At 43.6% G+C, this 16,911-nt stretch overlaps 1 long non-coding RNA gene across 1 annotated transcript; it reads right to left on the bottom strand.

Annotated features, from left to right (window-relative positions):
- Window positions 1–2,176: 2,176 nt before the first annotated feature.
- LOC110351691 (uncharacterized) lies at window positions 2,177–16,178 on the bottom strand. Its single transcript, XR_002399436.4, has 2 exons — window positions 15,993–16,178; window positions 2,177–2,935 (listed from the first exon to the last, which is right to left on the bottom strand). It is a non-coding gene; the product is annotated as an uncharacterized lncRNA (long non-coding RNA).
- Window positions 16,179–16,911: the final 733 nt, after the last annotated feature.

The raw sequence follows: 16,911 nt of genomic DNA, 5'->3' as shown, positions 1-16,911 counted from the left end.
ACGCAGGTCAATTTTCATTATATTCCACACATAAAATTCACCTTTACTTGTAGGACTTGCCCTCTTCAATACCAATGTACACTATGCAATTCAGCGTGTGATAATTGTCTCATGACCTTGTAATTTTCCTTTATAAAGATCAATACAGTTCTCTTAAAAGATTTTACATGAGCAGAAATAAACACTGCAAGCTAGCAGCTGTCTTCATCAGGCAGAATGAAGACCACTCTCCATCATCACAAATACGAAAAGATCAGATGGCAAAGGACTCAGTATTAAAGAGTGAGTAATGACATCTGAACAGCCCTGTAGGTGACCTTTACAGCTCCTTGAAGCAAAAAAGTCAGCCTGGAGGATACGTAAAATGCTGCTGAGGTGCACCTTGAAGAAAAAGGCCACGTTCCTGAAATGAGGCAAAAGCCAATACCCTCCTTAAGCACTTTCCAGCAGAGCTGAAGCATGCCCTGCTGTCCCTGCTGGGCTGAAGCCAGCACTCGTGTGCTACCCAGAAGCTGCAGAGGGTGGAAAATCACCAGGTCTAGAAGCTGTCCCACCATTGATTTATTCTGAGGCATTCATTATTGAGCTAATCTCCGCTCTACAAAGAGACTGTCAATAATGCCCTTGGAAACAGATCTCTGCCTGCAGAGCAGGCACAACCCTACCACTTCCCCAGATGGCTGGGAAGCAGGCTTGGGCCCGTGTCCCCTCCGGCCACTCCAGAGAGTCCCACATCTCGCTGCCACCAAAATGGGCAGGGGTCTTGTTTGCCTCTTGCTACCATCTCTTGGTGAAGGTGGATGAGCAGTGAGAGCGGGATGAGCAGTGGGAGTAGGCAAGAAGGAGGAAGCAAGTGCAACTATCATGGTGGGAGTCAGCCATCTTGCTGAACACCCTCCGAGCCCTGCCACCACAGGCCAGGCCTGCTGTGATGACTCCATTACATCTCATGCACAACTACATCTCGTGCAGCTCCCCATGCCTCCAGCTCCACCTCGCACCCCACCTTGCAAGGGAAGGTGCTGACAGTCCCACTGTCACCTTCTGCCTCAGCCTCATCGGCAATGGGAAACTTCCCCCATGGTGCCAGCACACAACCAGGCCCGTGCATGCCTCAATGGGAGAGGGACTGAGGGGGGGTCTTCATGACATGAAGACAGTGCCATGACATGGCTTCATGACAGTGCCATGAGTCAGCACTCCGAGATGGAGTCCTCCCTGTCCACAAAGCTAGCAGGTGGCTCCCACTCCCCGGTCCATGGCCTTTGTGCCTTGACATACTTTGTTCTGGCCACCAACACAACTGAGAAATGGTTGCAGTAGATGTTCATCATTACCCTCCTGTAGGTTGTTAATTGTACATGACTGAAGTTATAAATCGCTGCAATAAATTGTCATCACTGAGTTACAACCTTTGACATGTTCATCAGTTAAGAGCATCCAAAGGATAGCCAGAGTGACAGGGATTAGGTTTTATGGCTCCTCTGTTTATGGATACAGAGGAGGCAGCATCTTCTCAACGGCATCGTATGCACAGGCTTATCTGCACCCTGGACCACCCAAGCCACTCAGCAAAGGAAAAACAGGCAAAGGAGCAGCAGCAGTGATGCACAGCACCAGGAGTAAGCACTGTTGCACTGCACCTTTCCTTGCGCGTCTTTGACTCAAGGCCACCTAAAGATTTCATGCGATCTGTTCTTGTTTAACAAGATCCACTTTCGTTTAATGATCTCATGGCCACCGGACCAGCAAAGATGGCCAGGCCTGGCCTCTCCATTCATCTCTGCCATAGCCAGCAGTCTTCTGTCCTCCAGACGAAGGAACTGTCTCTGCTGGGTTTCCCCATCGTGTGGAACGGAACGGCTGCCCTCTGGCCAGGGCTGAGCTTTAAAAATAATAGCTACACTACCACAAACTATCATGAGGCACATAAACAAGTCATCCAGACATCAAAAATTGTCAAGGAGCGAGTCTCCTGCTGCTTCTCCAGCGCTGAAATAAAGTCCTGCTACTCTGGATTTATACCAGTTATATTTGAGGCAAGTTTTGGCCTCAGGTTTCCAAATCCTTTTATTGAATTAAGGGCAGAATTCCTGTTTCCAGAGTTTCACATCAACATGACAACACTGGAGCAAACAAGAATAGTCTATTTAAAAGCAAGCAAACATTTCGCAGATGAAAGACAAACACTGTAGGTATTTATTAAGGCCCTAATCCAACCAAATCTCTAATCCACTTAGAAAAAGAAAAAAGCTCCAAACAAGCATTTTCAAGATCCTCAAGAACTCCAAGGCATCTGAAATGCTTTACTGCATCTCCTTTCTCAAAGGTATCCCCTCACTGAAAGCATCTTGTGTTTTCTGGATAATGCTGTGGTGAAGGAACACAGGACCTTTCAAGCTTTTGCAGCATCACAGACTTAGAGATCTTCTTTACAGCTCTTTCCTTGCACTGCTTTTTTTTTCTTTTCCTCTCAAATCTAGGCTGGTCTTGAAAATCTCCATAAATGGTTGGACTCAATACCATAGTTTGGTGTACTCCTGCCTTGATGTTTTTTATATGAAAAAGCCACGGAGGAAAAAGGAAATGGAAGCTGGTGTCTAAGGATACCTAGCTAACTTTTCTCCTAATGGAGAAGTGATCTTGAAGGCTTCAGTCATCACCACAGCAAAATAATTCATGCACAGGATGCTTTCTACATACACATGACATGACAGACTCCTCTGCTTTTTTGTTTCTTTCATGGGCTCTTTCTGCTGCTGCTGTTACGGAGCTGCCACTCCCCTTCTTGGACAATATGGCAGCTAATATGGATTAATTATATTTGTTCCCATCTGATGCTTTTTCATTCTTGGTCTAGCTTCCTTCAGGTATCTTCAGTTCTGCTTTATCCAGGCCAGATCAGAATGACTGTCACAAAATCTTAGTTCTCTTTCTGTAATGAAACATACAAAATATATTATTTTGGTGTCTATTCTGAAAGCCCACAGAATAGTTCTCCTCAACATAGCTGGTATGGTAAAGGATCTTATATAAAATTCAAATTTTTTTCATTCCAATTGCTTTCCTCCTAACAAAAAATGAAATTTAAGTTTTAGCAGAAAAGCTGTTTGAAGAGCTGCCTGAAATATGAAGTTTTCCGGAACTGTGTTGTTTCCAAGAAGAAAAAGAACATTTGCCTGTTTTTAGATTAGCAGAGGAATAAATACAGATGATTAAATATATCATGAGTCTGAAATTATTTTTATTTTTCTGATGACCAAATGCTGTGCGACTGGCTTTATTGTGCAAGGTTTTTCCCATTAGTTATTTTTAGGGGTTTTAGATTGTATTTTCCCCTAACTGGTGACATAATGTCTTGTTAAGACAATTGACCCAGATAAGACTACGCCAACTTCATCAGAATTGGTCTTATACATCTGGATTTTTGATATTTTGGTGGGTCACAGACCAATAGTCTCTGTGGCATGGAAAATATTTAATTTTTTTTTAGACTGCCAGCTTCAGCAAGACTCCTCCAAGTTGACACTAGTTAACAATGACCTAATTCAAGCTTGATTGGACAAAGATGCCTGGCCCTAAGGGAAATAGTGCAAGGCAACCCACAAAATTCAAGGGTGAGGCAGAAAAGCCTTGTCTTATGGGTCAGCAAGCAACCTGAGGGAATACTGCTGCTTCAGAATATCAACAGCTATCATTTGGGGAAAAGCAAGTCACTGCACCGACATTAAAAAAAGCTCCTTCAGTAGCTGACTAATCCATCATCTCTTTCCTTGCTCCAGACTGAAAAATCCCTCCTAGTGGAAAGCAGTATGCCAGCAAAACAGTACCACATCTGCTGTGCACTCCCAGCCCCTGCTACACAAGCATGCAGAAGACTGAGAGCTGAAGAGCTTGCACTGCCCTCATATTTTTAGTATCTTCTTACTTACTCTTCTGTTCTCTAGCCTGGTTTCCCAAGGACACAAAGCTAAAGTGATTACTTTGTTCGCCCAGCTATTAGCTCTGCAACCTGGCTGTTTATTTCTGCCCAAATAATGGAGAAAGGGAGGTGTCCAAGAGGTGAGGTATCTGTGCCTTCCTTCTGACCTGGCAAGGGAGAGGTCTGGGACCTGTGCTCCCACGTGGGACCAACAGCCAGGCAGTCAGCACACCTACGGCCAGCCGCCTGCACAGTCCGACAGGAAGAGAATTTAAGAAACCAGAGGCTGAGAGAGAGAGGGCATAAACCCACAGGAAGCAAAGCTTCTTCCTCGTGGAACAACTTCTCTCGTCTTTTGTTTTAGCAGTTGTGTGGACAAACTAGCCTCTTTCTTAATTTTCAAGGTGCCGTGTAAAACTATAATGTAATTTAAAGAATATACTCTTAATCAAAGCTGAGGGGCAATCAAAATAACCCTCGAACTCATTATAAGACAGTCAACTAAATTCAAATTAATAATTTCAGTGTTTAGTATAGTTCCTCAGTTGAGGCTTGTAGCAAAACTTCATATTCTACCTTCTAGAGTAGGGCTTGAGATTGCTTAGAGCTGGCTTTCATTTGGTGAGTTAATTCTAACTCAGTATGAAGACTGATTTGCTCTTTATTTAATAAAGTATTTTAATCCTGGATTGTTGTAGTTTTACTAATAATTGTTTCATGCTGATCATGTGTCTCTTGGTTTTATTTTGCGTTTTAAAAGCATTTTAATTGCACTACTAAAATAAAAGCTGGTACTGAGTCACTTTTATTACGATATGTAAAACGTGTCCAGAATATTTCAGGGCCTGCTATGGAGACCAGGTTTCCATCTGACTAGGTCTCTTTAGGGAACAAGTGGTTTTATTCTGTTTTTACATTTTAGCATTAAATTTCTGGAGGCCCTGGTCCCCTTCCTCCTGTCACTGACTCACTGGCTGACTTGCTTTGCTATATTGCTATCCAACCTTAGCCTCCCCCTCCTTCCAGCCTTTCACACTCACCCCCAAAACCAGGTTTGTATCTGGTCATCATTTCATTAATAGGATTGCATGCTGTTTCTTCTAGCAATGACCATGGTTAGAGGGAAGAGAAAGCCACTCTGACCCTGAGAAGCAACTACTCTTTTGACTTGATCGCTGCATTTTAGTCCCAAAGTAATAGAAGCCATTGAATTCTTTGCTTTAAAAATTAGCTATAGAGGTATCTACTTCTTGAGCCTCCAGGATGGTGGCAAAGCCCTTTCCAAACTGGACTTATTCATCCCTAAATAAGTCTACTTAGAATTTGACTGGTGCAGGTGTCCTGGAAGAATACACTGCACCCTTTTAAGAATGAAGGACAAAGAGGTATTCGAAATCTGAAGTTTTATTGGACCTTGCCAATGCAAAATCTGACTGTAGGTACTGAAGGAAAACTGGGCAGGGCCAGAGCATTGATGTAAGTAAATTGCACGTGTCCAATTCCTCTAGCAACCCTAATGTTTACTCTAACAGAAACAGTGCCTCCAGGTATAAAATCCAACCTGCAGTTAGGAACAGCAATGAATGTAAACTACCTTCTTGGATACCAGCACTCCCAAGAGATATGTTATACCTGACTGACCACTACAGCTGAAGTCATGACACCAGAGTACAACCAAAAACCACAAAGAAGAGGATGAAACATTCAAAATGAGAAAAGGTGAACTGCATAAGCAACCCATATGCCAGACCTTCCGCCAGAGCAAGTCAGCAGTGCTCCAAAAATATCTGCGGCTCAGTTCCATCATGATGGTATGGGCACGTTTTGCAACAAGCAGCTCTGTTTACGAAACTCTGGTGATGAGTGTCCAGCTGGTCATGAAGTCACTGCACCTTTCTGGATAAGGCTGACTGTGCCACAGTGGGCATCTGTAAAGCTATCATGGCATGTGCTTGGGAGCCTTTAAGCACCCCTTGTCACAGTATGTCAGCCAAAATGCTGTTGCAGAGGTTGACATGTCCTTTGCCTTAAACACTTTCACTGTCCACATGTGTATTATTGCTGCTCTAAAGCCCTCTTTTAAATCATGCAGGTTCAACTTCAGTAGCCTTCGACTTGACAATCTTGTTCCAAGCGTTTTGTATCATGGCTTGTGTTGGCCACTGGAGCCCAAAATCACAGGTGAAAAGCTTAGTCCACTAAGGAAAAGATGTTACTGAGGATTCAACCACAGTACTTTATTCTCATGTTGCTTGCCAATATAAGGCTATTTTGAACTGGTGGAGGAGTATCACAGGAAAGGGGAAAACAATGTGTTTGTTTCAAAAGTAACTGGTTGCACTGTTGTTTCTGTGCAGCTGAAGAAAAGATTTTTTCTAAATGCCTTGTTGGTGTGTCATGAAAATAACTTCAGATGACTTCTCAAAAATAAGCCTAGATGAAATACAGAGTATTTACAAAACCTGTGTCTTCTTGAAGAGACAAAAGCTCTAGAGCATCAGAAAGATCCTTCAAACTCAAAACCTAAAAAGACACTCTGAAGGCTCAGCAGCACCTTTCTGACATTGTTTTCCAAGTTTGTTTCTATATTACAACTCTGTAGTACTCTGTCATTCCAATACTGCTAACACTCGTGCTAATGCATCCTTTACACACCAGTATGAAGAGTTGTTTATGGTAGTGCGGCAGTTCCCAGGCACTAAGTGGGATACTTCACCATAGCAAGTGATATTTGTCCTGGTATAAATGGGCATAAATGCACTCCCACTAATGACTATACCTTTATAACAACAACAAAACAAAACCATAAAAACCCACACTTCCGAGACGGTTGTATTGGCAAAAAAATGTGAATGTAGGCCAGTCCTTAGCAATGATAATGTTGAAACACTGGCAACTTTATGAACAGATGAATGCTCTGTTGAAAAAACTGTGACTAAGAAGACTGAAGATTGAGAGTATGGCTCAGTGGGATCTGGCTAGCACTCCATAAAACAACATCACACTTCCCTTATAAAAACCCTGCCACTGAAATACCACCCAAACATTAGAGTGCTTGGGAATGAGCAATGAAGGAACCAAACTGCTTCCCTCCTGCTGAATATAATCCTTCATCACTCACTCCCACCTCATTATCTCAGTAACTCATGGCCATGCATGAGCTGCTCTATCCTAGACCACAGTTAAGCCTTCCAATACCCTCTGGTTCTCAGGAGACGATGTATCTGCTGCTAAACCCTGTTGCAGCCCCACTTCCCAACACATCCAGGACCTCCTCCTCAAGTCCCCACTGCTTTCTTATCTGTGATCTTTTTTCTGCCTGCTCTTCACTATTGTCGCCAATACAAGCATGCTCTCCCTGCAAACTCCTTCCAGTTTCACCCTTCATCCAGGAGCAATGCCTCAGCCCATACTGCCTGACGTTCAACAGCTCTCAGGCACTCATCTTGCCCAGATCTGGCTTTCCTGAGTCTCCACATCCCTCACACCATCTCGTGTTCCCAAGGGAGTGTTTAGCCCCACACAAGACCATATAGTCTTCTCCCAGCCATTACACCCGTCTGCAGAAAAGTTTTCTGGGGCACTCACACATGTAGCAAAAACGGCTTTTTCAGATTTGACACATATGCTGAAACTTTAATGAAATGCTTAGAAACATAAAAGCATCTGCCAAACGTTGGTTAAAAATTTAATGTCGCTGCTTATGAAAAACATAAATGTTTGTCTGAGGCAATGCTACGGACTGTTGAGAAATGTCACCACTTCATTGACTGAGTTAACTTACCAAGTTTTTTTAAGCAACAAGCTGTGGTAAGTTGCTACCTCTTGCTTGAAATTAGGAAAACCAATTTCCTCTTTCATTCTAAAGTCTGTTTTTTGCATTTTTATATCCTGGTGGTAGGGAGGATCTAATTAACCCTTTACGTTCGCTCCACTAGGTCCATTCCTGCATACCTGCTTATCTTAATGTGAGCAAATAAACTCCAAAGAGGACACGGGAGCAACCATAGGATTCAGCTCACTAACTCCAGAAAGCCACTGCTGTTTCCAGGACTAAAGCATGGCATGAAGATTATTGCAGAGTAGAACCTTTTGAATACGTGTGATCTTTATGCATATAGCCTTTTAAATATCATTTAGAAATGATTAGAAATAAGCTGCTCTTAGCATAAAAGCTGACAGCATAAGATCGGGATAATCTAGTTTGCTGCAGCCCTCGGTCGGCTGGTGCTGAGCCCAAGACAAAGCTAAGGACCCCAGGATTTACAGACACGCACACAGAGTTCCTCCAGATCTGTTGAATTTAATCCAATCTTTCCAAAGCTCTCGTCTGCTACTTTATACACTCCCCACTATGTTAAACAAAATCCTTTCCTTGGTATCATACCGCGTAGGCCATTAGTCTTTGCAACTCCTTGTAAGGAGGACGCGATTAAAACATTGCAGAGCCGATCGAAACGATTGCTGACTAAAACATCTCTCGCTTCCCCGCGGGTTCCTGGCCGGTAGCTGCCTCCATCCCGGCTCCCTGACATCCTCCGCTCCTGGGCACAGCGGAGGGGCTAGCAGGGGAGGAACAAAGGTGGCTCCAAGCCACTTTCGTGCCTCATAACCCGTGCCAGGGCTGCTTAAGCTGCGCTGGCTTGCAGGCAGCCCCCCGGGGGCCCTGATGTCAGCCGAGAGGAACCGGTTGCAACACATGCTGGTTCCTCCCTGCCAGCTCCCCTTGGCTCTGCTCCCGTGCCAGGAGCTGATGGGGGTGGCCGTGCACCCCTCTGCTGGCCCAGGAGCCGGCTGCGGCCCCTGCTCCAACACTCACCGAGCAAGGCAGAGGGGCCAGCTCCCAGCAGAGGCTGCGGGCCCTGTGTGCCCGGGAAGCAGAAGGGACAGAAAAGGGTAGCAAACCTCGTTTTCCAGGGAAATTTTCCTCTAAATGCTCATCCGAGGCAGATAAAAGTCCTGTTTCCATGGCATAAACATCACCATCCCTTACCGGCACTTATAAACAGGGACACACAGCATTGCAAAATGTTTGCCAGGGCTACTAGAGCGGAGGAAACACAAGGGTGAACGAGAAGCACTGTTGGTCTCACCAGTCCCCACATGCAAGCCACTCAGTTGCTCCAGCATCACCTGAAAGTATGGCTTGGATTCAGCTACGAGACCTCAAACCATGAAAAAAAAAAATGTTAAAATGCCTAGATTCTTCTCCCTGCCCCTTTCCTATCTCTGTTTGTTTGCTTGGTAATGATTACTTCAGCCATTTGTGTTGCAAAATGTTGCCGATTTGGCTCTTCATTTTAAAAAAAAGTCATTTTTTTGTTTGAAATGATGGGAGGTTTCCTCTGTGCTCCAGCCTGGTGCCTGGTGACACACGCTCAGGCCCACGTCCAGCCACAGGCTGCCCACATCTCCTTGCCCACCTTGGTTTCTCTGCGTGTGGCTGTGGAAGGGGGGTGGCTGCGTTTCCTGTGGAGAACGAGGACATAAACCAAGCAAGTGAATCCAATAAGGAAAACGAGATAGTCCCATGCCTTAGACAGACAGAAATACGTGCAAATGTAATGCGATCATTAATTTTCTAGTCACTGGATTAGCACTCTGAATAGGTAGTGATAACATTTTCTATAGCACCCCATTACCTGTATAATCAGTCCTGGCACAGGAGGATTACAAAGCCCGCCACCGTGATTACAAAGCCTCCTGATTTCTGGAAGCTCTAAGCGTCACTGATAACACAAATCTTTGTTAAACCTGTCTGTTTTATGTGGTGATGGTGTCGATGGGGAGAGGAGGAGGCAGACAAGACTCTGGGGCATGGGATGTGGGGAGGAAGGGAGTGGGATGCTGGCAAAACAAGCGTGTGCCTCCTTTTTGTGTCGATACTCAGCCTGACCAGAGCTCATCAGAATAAGTGGAAAGGCTCCCACTGATTTCAGTGGACTTTGGATGCAGCCCCAGAAGCTTCAAAATGTAAACAGACAGATAGGGGTATGCGCCTGCCAGGGTAATTTCCCCTAAATAAAACCACTTTGGCATGAGAGGAGCCCCTCAAAAGCATGTCTGTGGGAGGCACGCGTGGGGAGGAAAAGCAGGCCAGCCTGCTGGCACATGGCATAGCGAGGATCACCACAGCCCAGCTCCCAGGCTGTTGGCACCCTCAGAGCCCCCAAATTCTCTTGCTGTCCCCTCAGGGTCCGTCCGTCTGGGTGGCACGTACAGCGTGAGCTGTCCCTCCACAGAGGCTGCTGCAGATGGGCTCCAGGAGGGAACAGGGTGAACGGACAGGGATTGCCAGGATCATGCTGCTCCTTCCAGCTCTCTCCAAGCCTCAGGAGCAGCCAAAAGCACAGCACCTTAATGATAAAGGATATATTGTGAAATCGGTGTCAACACACCTCGTGTCACGTTGACTGCTCCTCCAGCCATTCTGCACTGGCGCCCCATGGAAAGTAACAAAGGAGACTGCCCAAACATTTCGGGAGGGCTGGGAGTTTCTATGCAACTCTGGCTTAAATTGCACAATTTCTTTAGGAATTTTACATTTGTCTCAGTCGGTCTATTAACTCTCAATGTTATAATAATGGGCAGAATATTAGCAGCAGGAAAATAATTTTGACCTGCCATTAAAGACATAATGATTAATGCCCATACTTAGCTGTTCATAGTAAACATTTTTCTCCTACTTTCAGAACAGGAAAGTATTTCAACACATACCAGGATTCATTGTAACATCATTAATCATGATGAATTACCCTAGTATTCATGTGGATGCAAAATATAATTCCTTGGGAATTTCACTGTAGCTTAATATTAATTCGTATTTACTCTGTTACAAACTCCCCTTCCCTTTCAATCCTTTTTTTTTTTTTTTTTGCAGTTCCCCCAGGTTCTCTTGCGTAGCCACATACTGTAACATTTCATTTATTGCATATCGCTTTCTTTAAGCTTGTATTATTTGTTTGTTGTTCTTTGCTGCTTTCACCCACTCAGCTGTTCATTCATTCCTGTTAGAAATTAACAGGCTATGTCAAAAGCAGCTTGTCCTTGGTTAGAGTCATAAATTCACCGCAGCATTTCACTAAGGATACATGACAACAATACAAGACCATAGTCTCCTCTCTCTTTCCTACTTTCTCTACTCTAGATTTCAGATTTTCAGTCCTCAGTCCTGCAAGTCAATGTTGCACTTAAACACCAAAAACTTCCCATATCCCACACTTCTTAAATTCAAGCACAAAACATCCCAATCTTTACAAATTTCAGATCTTAAAGTGAGGGAGCTCAGTACCCTGGGGTCAAACTACATAATCTTTTCTGGGAATAGTTGCAATGACAAAATCATTCCCTCCTCCTTCAGATTTAATAGGGAAAACAGTAAAAAAGTCCTTGGAATTAACAAAAACAAATAAACAAACAACAACAACAACAAAAACATGAACCCTGCACAAGTTTATGCTCAAAAAGATGTCCTGAGGGCAACTACTGAAGTAATCTGGCTGGAAAGACCAAAGAGCAGATTTGTTTGAATTTACACAAGGAAAAAAAAATGGAAATTTTCCATTGCCCCAGAAAAAGAGAAATGCAAATTCATCCCAGTGATTTGTCCTCCAATGGTAGCTATCATGTTTAACATAAATAAATTCTTTAGTCATAGCAAGCTTTAACAATATACCTCAAAATATTTCCTTGGTGCATCGATGTGCATTTTGAACATCTGACTAAGAAATTCTTAGCCACGGGCACTACGTATTTTTCTTCGTACATCATCCCTTTTACGCAATTATGTTGCGTGTCATACGTTTTTGATGAATGGAATATTTACGTGAGAAGATGTTAGCAGAAACATAGGCTCTGCCATAGCCGATGAGGCAGCTTGTCCATCAAGCCCCAACATCCAGCCTGGGAGGAAAACATTCCCTGCTGGTATGGTAGGAAAAAATTACAGTCCAAGAGAGTCCAGAACTAGAGTCCTGGATCTGAAAACACACGGATTTTGAGAAAAAATAAGACCCATCTCCAAAGCACACACCTGGGGCCCTTCTCTAAAGGCCCAAAATTCCAGTTCCAATTCATTCTACTGTACTTCCTTAAATAACAGGAAAGATTGACTACAGATTTGGGAAATTCCTTAAGATCAGCTTCCTGAAGCCCTTAATTAAATAATTTTATTAGAAAAATTAAATGCCGAGAAGGACAATATCACATGGGAAAACTCCACACCTCATTGTACAACCGGTAGGATGAATAAAAACAGCTTTTCTGCCATTTGTTGTCCTTTATCCCCTAACCAAACCAATTGACTGCACCTTTCTGGTGAGATTCCTATCAAGGAAGAAGCAGCACACAGTGCAGCTACTCCAGGGCTGCACGTGGGCTCACCAGCCAGCAAATCACTTGGTGGTGATGTGTTACTTTGACTGCCTGCACCAGTGCAGTGCGAGGGGGTTTTGCCCTCACCTTTCCCTTATGAGCACAGCCCTGTGTCTCCCCTGTCATGTCACACTGCCATGTACCTGCACCGGCTGCCTTGCCAGATAAGAGCTTCTCTTCCCCAGCACGTATAGTGATGGCATCAGATTGCTCACTGCTGTCACGCAGCTGATCTTCAGTTATCCATAAATCTTTGGTTACCACTTAGATTACACAAAACAGTGAGCAATTACTTAAATTTACCTTATGACTCATTACAGATTAGTTCATTAAGTGAATAACCCCTCCTCGATCATTACAGATACAATGAAGCACTGTACATGAGTGAATTCCTAAGCCATAATTAGGAATTCACTCACGTACGGTGCTTCTTTGTATCTACACCCATCTCCCACTGCACGCATTGGTATTTGCACACGTAAAACAACCTGTGGCTTATATTTGTATACAACTTGTGAAACATCAAGCTGCTGTGAGATACTGTTGTGTGGCTGTGGAGCTCACCATTTACTGGCAAGGACATCATTTCATAGAATCACAGAATCATTAGGGTTGGAAAAGACCTCCAAGATCATCTGGTCCTACCATCCCTCAACCACCAACGTCACCCACTAAACCATGTCCCTAAGCACAAATTTAATGCAAGACTCCCAATGGTTTGCTATTCAGGCAAGGGCTAGGTGCAGCAAGTTTTCTCCTGTTCTGGATTGGCAAATGCCCTGAGACATGGTAAAGGAAGAAAGATACCGACAGTAGTTGACAGAGCTCAGTGGAAAGGATGGGGAGACTCCCAGATCCACTGGGATCCAAGAGAGAAAGAGATAGTAAATGATCTCAAGACTGGATGGGTTTATGCTACTTCAGACCATCCACAGTGAGAGAAAGCTGACCAAGATGGGCTGGGCAGTGCTGAGATGAAGCACAAAGTTCAGCAGAAGAATCATTGGCACCCACAAGTGAAGGTTCCTGCAGGAAAAGTAATTCAGCATTTTATGCTTTATGGTTTTCTGTTTGTTTTGTTTTGTGTTGTTTTTAGTAGCTCTGGGTACTTGCTGTGCTAGCAAAATAAGAATTAGGACCTTTTAGAATCTGTCTGACATCTGGTACCTCTACTATGTGCTGCACCTAACACACAACCCTGAAAACCATACTGCAACCAGAACATGGGTCTACTTCTGCTCTGGAGGGATGTGTGTCTGCATGTTACGAGGTGTGGGAGGCATTAACACTAACTCTATAAAAGGGGTGAAAAAGAGGGAGCCTCTGCACTGGAAGTGGGCGAGAGGACTTGAGGTGTTAATGACATCACGGGACGTGCAGTGGAAACAAGTGGAAAGTATTTTACTCCCTTGACAATTTGTTCTCGACTCAGTCAGTTGGGTGAGTAAGGATGATTTGTGAGATTTAAAATTGGTTCAACCTTCAAAGTCCATGGAGGACCTAGCAGGAAATATAACTCAGATTGTAGGATTTGTCTCTGGTCAAAGCCAACAAGGCCAATAGCCACCGCTCTCATGCGATAACTGAACGCCAAGACAAAGGCACATGCCATGACACTTTGCTAAACTTTGAGCTTCCACATCTCCAAAAGGAGGGCATCACGAGGCCCCAATCTGATACCACAATATTGACAGGAGGTGAACGTTCTCCCAGCAACAGCAGCCAAGGGGCAAAGTCTTCCTCCTTAAAGATAATATCACACAAAACAGTCACGCTTTTTTTTTTTTTTAATAGACTAATGAGGTATTGTATCTGGGTGGATCACACAGCTATTGTATGAGTCATACCTGGAGATTTATTCAATTATTTTTCTCCATTAAGACAAACTGTCAATGAAGTCAGTGGGAGCTTAATCTGAAAGGGGAAGTGAGGAGTGGAACAAGAGAAACATTTACCCCCTGGCCATTTAGATCTTATTTCAGTCTTATTATATGGCTGAAGATCACCTCAGGTGGTCCATAAGGCTGAAATGTGCTCTTCTTAATGGCAGTCTGTTTCTGCAAACACAAAAGACTGCCAAATTCTGCACACGTTTTCACACACATTTAATTTTACTCAGGAGCACCCCAAAATAACCAGGATCAAGTTTAAGAGACATACGATGATATGGCCAAATGACAGCATTTTACATTTGGACTTCTTTTTGCATCACTCATTTGGCTCTGAAGCATAGTTTATATCCTCATTACCTTTAGTCTTTAACTTTTTAAGTAATCTCTTGCATTTGAAAAGCAATGATATACTTTAAAAGGTCCAGTTCTGCTTGCACAGCAGTGGCTGGCTTTACTTTGCTATGAAAGGAGGAACTGACATTAATGCTCCACTTGATCAAAAGTGTTTTAAAGTAAGTTTTAAAGGTCAGACAAACCAAGGAGCGTCAAATAATTGCATAAGTAGCTGGCATAATAAATAGTTAACTATATGCTTTCTCTAACGCACTGGTAAACTGGACAAATTGGCAGGATGCTCGTGAGCTACGTCTCTTCAATAGAAGAGCTTCCAAAACAAGCAAACCCTGCATGGTTATGTTTGTATTATTCTTGCTTAATTGAAGCAATCTTGTTTAAAAAAAGAATTGATCAGTGCCCAGCAAGATTTTGTGATTAAAAACAAAACAAAAACCCCACAACCAAGCGCATTGGGTCAACAGTCCTCCTGATGTCATTTTTCTCATTTCAATAAAACAACACCAGGAATGCCTGTGATCTGCACCACATACTTGCCAACAAACTCTGATCAATGTACTACTAAGATAGTAAGAATAATAACAAAAAAGCAGAGAGTGAAACTGGTCCCTTTCCTGCTGCCAGTGACGGGCAAAGTAAAGACCTGTCGTTTGCTCCTAACAGTCAGCATGAATGATAGCAATATGAATGCTAATTACACTATTTGTTTTCTCTTTCATTTCTGTTTGATAATATGAATGGGCCACTTTTATCTTCAATGCCTCTCAACACAACATTCCCTTGTTTTCATCTGACAAACAGTGTGGGCTGGGTTGTACTGTCTCTCACCAATTTTATGGCTGTTGCAGTGAAATTACCCTGCGTTTACACCGACAGAGATGTCGGAGAGCAGTAAATCCCTACCTGTAACGATACACACTGGCATTCCTTCAATAGTGGCTGTGTAAGAGCTAGCCACAACTCCACTGGAACACGGGCCAGCGTTGCAAGATACGCTGCCAGCCTCATGGGGCAACGACTGGGCATCTCAGCCCATCCCTGGGAGCAGGCTCCCAGCTCTACTCTGGACTTTGGGTGAGACCATCATCTTAGTTCTTGTCTTCTGTAAAACATCCCCTCACACGTGCTCTGATAGGTCCCAAAGAAAGCTGTGGTATAAGGAGAACTGTCTCAGGCAAGGAGTAATCAGAATAATTTAAACTACTTTCTCTTACAGCCATAGCTGCTTGCAGAGAGGACAAGAACCAGATACACTTGAGTCAGCTGTGACTTGCTGACCTCGGAGGAGGAACTAAAAGTGACTATCCTGTTTCTCTTGGCATTTATGAAAGACATGATATCGTATAAAGCAGGGGGAGGGAACAAAGGAAAGCACTGCACTCATGCCATGATTGAAGGTTGACTAGGCTAAAATTGGATAGAAGATTTCAGTGTGATTCAAGGTGGCTCACCCGTTTTGAAGCACTAAAGGTCTGTTGCCTCTTCTTCCAGGAAACAAGTGAGCAATTGAGGTACAAGGCATTTGCTGGGATTAGTGACCATCTGGGAGGAGCTGGTGAACTGAGAAATTGTGGAAGCTCATTAACTCTCGTTAGCCAGTATTTAGAAGAAATTCCCTCCATAAAGGCTGCTATTGCTATTGTAGTCCGAAAGTGAGGAGAAAGGAAAGGAAAAAAGTAAATATAAAAGATGTGTGTGTTTTTGTTTCACAGGTGAAGCCACTTCAGTCAGTGTTTACTGAACCGTCTCTTGACAAGCACTGCCCTGCAGCCATTTGAGTCCCTTGAACCATTTCATGTTGTTCTCTCCCCGTTTCATATGAAGTGTATATGGGCAGGCAAGTAACAAAGGTACAGTTAGAGGTACGTGTATGCACGTATATGTATGTGTGCACATACATACTTCAAAATATATGTTACTTTTTAAAGTATAAATAGCATGTGTACATGTGTATTTACATAATTTTTTTGAGTAAACAGAAAACTACTACATCAAATTCTGCCAAAACACAAATTCTACAAGCAGACACAGGAAGGTCTGCCACACTGGTTCACCCCAGCATTTTACACTTAACCCTAACCCGTATTTTCAAGGTGTTCCAGTTTTCACCCCTAAAATACTGCCAGTGGAGCTGCAGATCCCTCTGTAGTGATATAATGCTGGGGGGGGCTCACTTTCTTCCAACACCTTTCAATGCCTGCACAGGAGCAGTCACAGCCCAACAAGAAGCTCACGATCTGCAGGTTGACAGTTGCTGTGCAAATATACAGAGACAAATTCTTGGTGGTAACTTTTTCACCCATTTGTTGTTCAGGCTTGTGAGAAGACCCATACAGGGCTTTTTTTTTCCTACTTGCCCATCCACCTCAG

Source organism: Anas platyrhynchos, chromosome 1 (assembly GCF_047663525.1).
Source record: "Anas platyrhynchos isolate ZD024472 breed Pekin duck chromosome 1, IASCAAS_PekinDuck_T2T, whole genome shotgun sequence".
Classification (NCBI taxonomy): Eukaryota; Metazoa; Chordata; class Aves; order Anseriformes; family Anatidae; genus Anas; species Anas platyrhynchos.
The sequence above is the reverse complement of the archived record's forward strand: the minus strand, read 5'-3'. Positions and strand labels throughout refer to the sequence as shown.